The sequence below is a fragment of the Canis lupus genome, chromosome 10 (genome assembly GCF_011100685.1).
Source record: "Canis lupus familiaris isolate Mischka breed German Shepherd chromosome 10, alternate assembly UU_Cfam_GSD_1.0, whole genome shotgun sequence".
NCBI lineage: Eukaryota > Metazoa > Chordata > Mammalia > Carnivora > Canidae > Canis > Canis lupus.
In genome coordinates, this window is record NC_049231.1 from 33,961,728 (window position 1) to 33,970,120 (window position 8,393).

An 8,393-nucleotide genomic window follows, 5' to 3' on the forward strand; every position below is an offset into this window, starting at 1 on the left:
CGTCCTATCAGTTAATTCCTTATTATTACTTCTTATTCCTTCGTATGAATATATTAGTTTGTTTAATTATTCTATTAATGGACAGACATACAGGTTATTTCCTTATTTAAGCAGCTATGAAATATACTTGTGCAAGTTTTAGTTTCTCTTGAGTGGGTTTTCTGGGAAATGTGTGTTTAATTTTATAATAAACCACTGCACAGGTTTCCACAGTGGAGGTAACTTTTTACACTCACCAGCTAAGTGAGAGCTCCAACTTCTTCTTCTAGAGTACCAGGAGAGCATAGAGAAGAGGGCTTCCCCTTGTAGTGGCCCCACTGTGACAGCCAGAGAGCTCCCAACATCATCTGCTGAGAGGCAGGGACACGTGGATGTGTGAAGGCTTGTCAGAAGAGTGAGGAGAGTGTTGCTTTGTAGTAGGGAAACATGGAAGGAGGCGCTGACATATCAAGATCACTGGGGACAGTGGAGAAACCCATTAGTGGTTGCTCGCTCTGAATTCACAGTGGTACCATGCTTCCTTGTTATGTCATTTTTTTTCCCCCGGAAGTACATTTGGTCACTTGAAATTTGGCACAAAGAAACTAAATGGTTGGATTCATCCAGGGTCTGGGTGAGATATGTAGATGAGATAAAAAACAGAGGGACAGGAGAATGACAGAAATGACAAACCAAGGCACATTCGCTGGCTGAGGGCTTTGTGAACAGGGAGTCACCTTGAGTTTGTAGGTGTAAGATGCCAGCAATAATGGGGGGCTAAATAAGAGGGACATTTCTTTCTGACTCACATAAAAGAAGTTGGCGGTAGCTGCAGGGGTCACATCCTTGGCGTGCGTCATCACTATGAAAAGGAGCTCGCGTATGTAAACACTTTTCTGGAGGGCAGAATTGACCTCAACAGAATAAAAGTCATATGTGTAAAGCTACAGCTGCCATCAAACTCAGTGGTGAAAAACTGCAAGCTTTTCCTTTAAGATCACAAACAAAACAAAGATTGCCCACTCTTGCCACTTCTTTTCAACATAGGCTGGCAGTCCCAGCCAGAGCACTTAGGAAAAAATAAATAAGTAAAAGTCATCTAAATCAGAAAGGAAGAAGCAAAATTATCTCTTTTTGTAGGTGATACAATTTATATGTCGAAAATCCTAAAGACCCCAAACAAAAACGTGTATAACTAATAAGCAAATTTAGTGAAGTTGCAGGATACAAAACCAGCATACCAAAACTGTGTTTCTATACACTAACAACAAACTATTCAAATAGGAAATGAAGAAAACAATCCCATTTACAAAGCATCAAAAGGAATAAAAGTTGTAAGAATACACTTGACTAAAGACATAAAGGTCTTATGCACTGAAAACTATAAGACACTGATGAAAAAAATTAAAGAAGGCACAAATAAATGGGAAGACAACCTGTGCTCATGGATTAGGAAACTTAGTATTGTTCAAGTGTTCATACTACCCGAAGCACACTATAGATTCCATGTCATCCCCATTATGTTTCAAAATTTTAAGTGTATTTTTGATGCCAAAATTCCCCATCTGGGAACTTATCATATGGAGAAAATCATACAAGCACATAAAGATGTATGATCACAATAGAATGTTTTAGAATGGAGAGAAATAAATAATCTAAATGCCCATAACAATGGTACAATGGGATACATAGTCATTAATGTGTTTCTGAACTTCTACATTAACATATTAAAATGTTCACAGCATGGGCAGCCTGGGTGGCTCAGCGGTTTAGGTTTAGGCCGAGGATTGAGTCCCATGTCAGGCTCCCTGCATGGAGCCTACTTCTCCCTCTGTTTGTGTCTCTGCCTCTCTCTCTCTCTCTCTCTCTCTCTCTGTCTCTCTGTGTGTGTGTGTGTGTGTGTGTCTCATGAATAAATAAATAAAATCTTTAAAAAAATAAAATAAAATAAAATGTTCACAGCAAATTAATAATAAAGGAGAAATTATAGAATATAGTGTACAATACGTTCCCACTAGTGTACATTTAGTATCTCTGTATAGGAATGTTTGCACATCCACCCAATTCCTGAAATTCTGGGACTTATTTGTGATTTCCTCCTTATAATTTTCCATGATTTCTCTACTTTTTTGACAAGGAACAAGAACCTGTTTTGGAATCAAGTAAAAAAATACAGTGACTTTATTTTGGAGCGAGCATGTGAGTGACTGAACAAGAGGAATGACCCATGCAAGGTGCATAACTGTAATGTGATTCTCAGCAAGAATAGCCTGTAAAACAATGGTGCCTGAGCCTCCTCCTGCTTGCTCAGGAGGAGACTACTGGTGAGACTGGCCAGATATCTAATCATCCACCTTCCCTCCAGCTCCACTCACCTCTGCCCTAGTTCAGCCTCAAATCCTCATTTGTATAACGGTGGTTTTCTTTTTTTGTTTGTTTGTTTATAATAAATTTATTTTTATTGGTGTTCAATTTGCCAACATACAGAATAACACCCAGTGCTCATCCCGTCAAGTGTCCCCCTCAGTGCCTGTCACCCATTCTCCCCCACCCCCCGCCCTCCTCCCCTTCCACCACCCCTAGTTCGTTTCCCAGAGTTAGGAGTCTTCATGTTCTGTCTCCCTTCCTGATATTTCCCACACATTTCTTCTCCCTTCCCTTATATTCGCTTTCACTATTATTTATATTCCCCAAATAGTAACTTGCCTGTAATAAGGAATAACAGGTAGAAAATACGTGAACTTGAACCAGGGTGGCTGACCTGGAAGCTATGCCTAACTGCTCCTCTGAGTAGCCCTGACTCTCCCCAGGAGAGCTGACCAACCTCACTCCAGTTCCCTCCCTCAAACTCTTACAGATTTCTGTCACAGCCTCTGAAGACTTGGCTATGATCCTATCTTTATTATCAGCCATTCGCTTTAGACTTATGCTGTCACAGGTGGCTATTTACATAGGAATTAATCAAAACTAAATAACATTAAAAAATTCAGTACTTCAGTGGCACTTGCCGCTTTCCCAGCACTCAGAGGCCACACATAGCTAGTGGTGACTGTATCAGAGAATGCAATCTTAGACTATTTCCATTGTCACAGAAAATTCTGAACTCTGAGAGGCCAGGAATGGTGTCTAGGTCACCACTGTGCTCTTAGCAGAGAGGCATCTAAGACCAGAGAGCCCTCACTGAGTGAGGGATTCATGATGTAATCCATCAGAGCCAAGCAAAATGATGCTAGGTGGGAAAGGCATTTAGCAGGAGCTAACTTTTCAGCCAAGTCCCAAAGGTAATTTTGTAAATGGGTGGGTCAAGAGGAGGGTAGAGCATTCCGGATGAGGAAAAGACTGATTTAGTGAGAAATGTGAAAGGGAATTGGCACCATCAAGCTATTGTTCTCAAGTTATTTTCTCACTGCCAATTAAAAATCATCTTAGGCGATGTTTTCTTATCGGACTTCCTCCCTGATTTGGTATTATTGTAAGGTCTGCTCTGACTAATTGGGCTCTTGGCAGTTCAACAGCCAGGCAATTTTTTAAATCTTTTCATTTTATTTTGTTTCATTATTAATGTTTGATTGGAGGTGAAATCATATACCCCAGAGAACTACAAGAATTTTTCTAAGAGAAACTCGGATGCCCACAAGTTATGTGTTCATATGCTTGTTAACAAAATGGGTATGTGTCCTAAGAGACTCTGAGGTGAAGGGGGGGTGACAGCTGAATTCTGTGGAAGATCTTTGTTTAAATCCTCAGGCAGGACATTGTGAACCAGTCATAGCTTAGAGGCATACAACCAGAGTTGATCCCAAACTAAGTCTAAGAATCATCTTTTTTTTTTAAGTTTCATGTTAATCCAGACTACATGGGGTTGAAACAGCCCTATTACTCACTAGCTGTGTGACATTTCTGAGCCTATTTCCTCTTCTGTGAAATGGAGATGATATAAGCGTTACTATATTAAATAAGGTAATGTATGTAAAGTATGTAGTGCAATTCCAGGTATGTAATAAGTACACAGGAGTTTATTAAATACAAAAGCAGCAAAATAACAGGGGAATGTATATGTTTTGGGATATCTCTAAATTATCTGCAACTGATTGATGTTATTAAGAATGAAAGTGGTAACCTTAATCGTAATTATTACATTAACTATCATTCATTAAGCTCCTACTAAACAACTAATCTTTACAAAAACCTGAAAATCCATCACACCACCCCCTAATTCCTTTTTACCCTGATCCAAACTACCATCACTCCGTGCTTGGACTAATTCAGTAGCCAATTATTTGGTCCCCTAGTGTCCTGTCCAGCCTCCTGTATGGCACCAGAGGTATCTTTAGAAATGGCAAATCAGATCCCATCACCTCCCTATATAGAACCCACCAGTGGCTACCTATCAAACAGGGTGGCAGATTCAAATTTGCCATCATAAGGATGTGTTTAGATACTCACTACATCTAAAGTACCCTGTGTCTTACACCGTCACTCCCCTCCCAGCAGGATAAAGAAACTGAGATTCAGAGATAATAAGTAACCCACCAAAGGCTGCCCAGCAAATTCATGGCAGAAGTGATATTTGAACTCTGAGTTCACAACTCTTGCTCTTAATCAGAGTAACAGATACATGGACTATGATCACAGAACTACAGAGTACAAGGACCTCCTAACACAAGTACCCTCAACCCATACCCAGACTGGGAGCCTAGAAAGGGTCAGTGTTAATCTCATGATTGCCTTGCCTTTTGAAAATAACTTTCACAGAGAGGAGAAAAAAATATGAGGTGTTCTCTTCACTCAAAGTTCCTAAGACTCAGTCCTTATAGAGCTCTTTGCAGGCCCCCAGGCCTGTCTGAGCTTGACATTCCCACTGCCCTGCCTTTGTGCTCCTCCTTCAGAATGTTCTTAGGCTTGACATGAAAGAACTGCCTGCTCCATGGCTAACATCCATCTAACATATTTAACATTTTGTATCCAATAACTCAGCAGGAGGAGCTCTGAGACATGGATGCATCACTGATCTGTGTTCATATTGTCCTTGTAGGCAGACCAACTTGAAATTAAACTATTCCAAAAAAAAAAAAAATAAAATAAACTATTCCAACCTCCAATATAAGGTTTCTGCCATTTTGGTGTCCACTGAACATTGGTCAGTAATCGACTTCTCAGGCTGATACTACGTATTCTTCATTACTGAATATTACTAATAACTTCATTCCCTTGTAGACATGGTGACATGTATATATGATTTTCTATTTAATTATCTGTAGATTCATGAATAGTTTTATGTACTGTGTATATAATATGTTTTCATGTCTATGCCCATAACTTCAGTTACTAGTATGCTGGCAACTCCCAAATTTATATCTCCATTCCAGACGTCGCTTTTAAGTTTCAGACCCATATACCGAGCAACACACTCGACATCCCTACTTTCATGTCTCACAGACACACAATTCAGCAAGTCCAAAACTAAATTCCTGATCTTCCTTCCGGAGCCTGTCCATCCTCCCATGTTCCTTATCTCAGTAAATGGCAGTCACCATCCAACCAGATGTTTAAAACAAAAACCTGGAAACTATCCTGGATACCACCTCTCTCCCTACCCATCAGATCCATTCATCCCAAGTGCTGACAATTTTACTTCTTCAAGTCATTCACTCATGAACTTTCTTGTTTCTTTAACAATTGCTTATTCTGCAGCACTGTATGAAAAAGTGGATGATATGATGGTGAACAAGATAGATATGATCCGTCCGTCTCAGAACTCATCATCATAAACCACAACAGCACATTTTATTGAATGAATGAATAATATATATACATGAAGGTAGTTTTATTTTTTTAAGATTTTATTTATTCATTTGACAGAGAAAGAAAGAGAGAGCACAAGCAGAGGGATGCTGCAGAGGGAGAGAGAGAAGGAAGCTCCCCACCAAACAGGGAGCCCGATGTGGGACCCGATCCCAGGTCCCCGGGATCACGACCTGAGCCAAAGGCAGATGCTCAACTGACTGAGCCACCCAGGCACCCCCATGAAGGTAGTGTTATACAGGACAGGGGCTTTACATAATTTCACTATTGTGCAATTGCATAATTTGTACTAGCTCTTGTCAAGGGACCACCTATAGAGGCAGAGTAAAGTGGCTAAGGGCATGGACTTGAGAATCATTTAGTCAATCAGTTGGTAAATATTTATTGCACACCTATAGTTTTAGTCTGCTCTGACTGCTCAACAAAATGCCATTGACAAGGTGGTTTAAACAATAGACATTTATTTCTCACAGTTCTGGAAGGTGGACAGTCCAAGGACAAGGTGCCAGCTGATTCAGCTTCTGGTGAGAGCTCACTTCCTGGTTTATAGATGGCTACCCTCTTGCTGTGAAGAAGAGAGCCCTTTTATTTCTTCCTCTTATACAAGCCCTGATCTCATCATCAATGCCCCCTCCTAATGACCTTATCTAAACCTAATACCTCCCAAAGGCCCCACTTCCCAAATATCATCACAGTGGGCATTAGGGCTTCAACCAATGAATTTGGGGGAGGATATAAATATTCAGCCCATAACAACTACTATATGCTCAACATATTAGGAATTCAGCTAAAAACACGCAAAGTCTCTGCACCCCCAACATCATGAAACATTCTTCCATGTTTGGGATTTTCCCACCATCTTAATAGGAGGAAGAGATTTCTTCCCTCTGTAGAAGCCATATATTCACTCTCTTGAAATCCCTTGTGGCTCTTGAACTCCCAGTTGCCAGTTGCAGGCATGCAACCTGGGCTCAGACTATCAGAAGTCCCTGTAAACTACTTGATGCAAATGGTGACACAAGGAAGAATTTGTTTAAACAAGAGTAGTGGCAGCAACATCCAGCTCCTGGAGGCTACAGTGGAAGAGGTTCTAGCACGAGCAACCTAACGGTGACATTAGTAGTATAAGTGGCTAAAATAATTGAGTGGTGTGATTTAGGATATTGTTCCATGCCTGTTTTGCCAAGGCCACTCAAAATCTTTTATGAAATTACTTCCTAACCAATATTGGGTTCTGTTGTTTCCAACTAAGAATCCAAAGCAATAAATATGCCTGAATTAAATCTCAAACCCTGAAGATTTTGGCTGAGGGTCTCTGGGCAAATTATTTAACTTCTTTCAATTTTAGTTCCTTCACCTACAAAATGAAAACCATTCAGCGCAATAGCTCATGAGCTTGTTGAGAAGCTTCACTGTGGTTTTCACTGGGGCCCTCCAGCTTTAATATCTCAGTGTGCTCTTATGGAATAATCATCATTCTAAGAACTCGGGAAACGGGCTTCCATGTCTCCCCTGATATCCTTCCATTTCTTTCCTGAAGAGAAACCTCTGTCCTGAGCTTCCAGTCAATTCATCCAACTTAAGGAATGAGAACCAGGCCTCCTAGAAAGAAGACAGAACTCAGAATCAGACATACCAAGGTGTAAATTCTGGCTCGATCACTTACCAGCTATATGGCCTCAGGGGATTCACTCAACATTTCATGTTCCTGAGCTTTCGATGCCTTAATTGCAGAATGAGATTGTCCATGCTCTTGCATACATCACCACACTCCACACAACAAATAGTCCCATATTGTAGGTGCTGTTGTTTGCCAATGGCTTATCAAATAATAAAGGAAATTTCATGCTCTTTGTTCCTTTTATATAGCATTCAACAGTTTGCTTTGTATTTATATTATTATATTTGATCTTCACGACAAATTTTAGAGAGGTATAAGGATTTTACTTTAATTCCTATTTCATAGAAGAAGAGACCAAGGATCAGAGAAGTTGAGTCCAAGGTGGTACTTTTTTTTTTTTTGCCATATCCAAATTGTAGAGGTAAGGAGCACATTTCAGTTATACTTTTCTGTTTATTGAACCAAAAGTTGTGACAATAAATTAAAGCTACCTAGTTTTCTAGAATACTAAAATTAATCTTTAAAACACCTTCCTACCTTTGAAGGAACTCCTTACTATGTGATCACATGAGGAAAGCCAAAGGGAACTCTCCCTGTTTATCAGAAGTCATAGAACTAGACACATGACCTAAGACCACTCAATGGGATGTTCCAATTCCATCCTATGAATATTGAGCAGGCAATCCAATAACACAGGGTTCTTATGCATTGGCATCAAGATTCAGTGCTGAAAGTCTCAGTGCCCAGTAGTGGCAGCAGTGGCAATGCAGTGATACCATGCCAACAAGGGACTTCAGCTGTGGCTTAACATCCCTGGAATATATACAGTTTTTAAACTTCATTCTCCTGTCTCCCATAAATATCGGAAGCTACTTAATACCTTTTCAAAACATTTTCTGTGAAATATCTGTCACTTGCATCTAATAAAAATCCTGAGTGACACCCTTAGAGAAACATCCACATGACAGCCTCAGAGTAGGATTTCTGT

General features: G+C 40.1%; 1 long non-coding RNA gene across 1 annotated transcript; it reads left to right on the plus strand.

Moving 5' to 3' along the window:
- The first annotated feature begins 5,951 nt into the window (after window positions 1-5,951).
- On the plus strand, window positions 5,952-7,648 carry LOC111097679. The gene is made up of 3 exons (XR_005365191.1): window positions 5,952-6,011; window positions 6,258-6,308; window positions 7,325-7,648. It is a non-coding gene; the product is annotated as an uncharacterized LOC111097679 (long non-coding RNA).
- The last annotated feature ends 745 nt before the right edge of the window (window positions 7,649-8,393 follow it).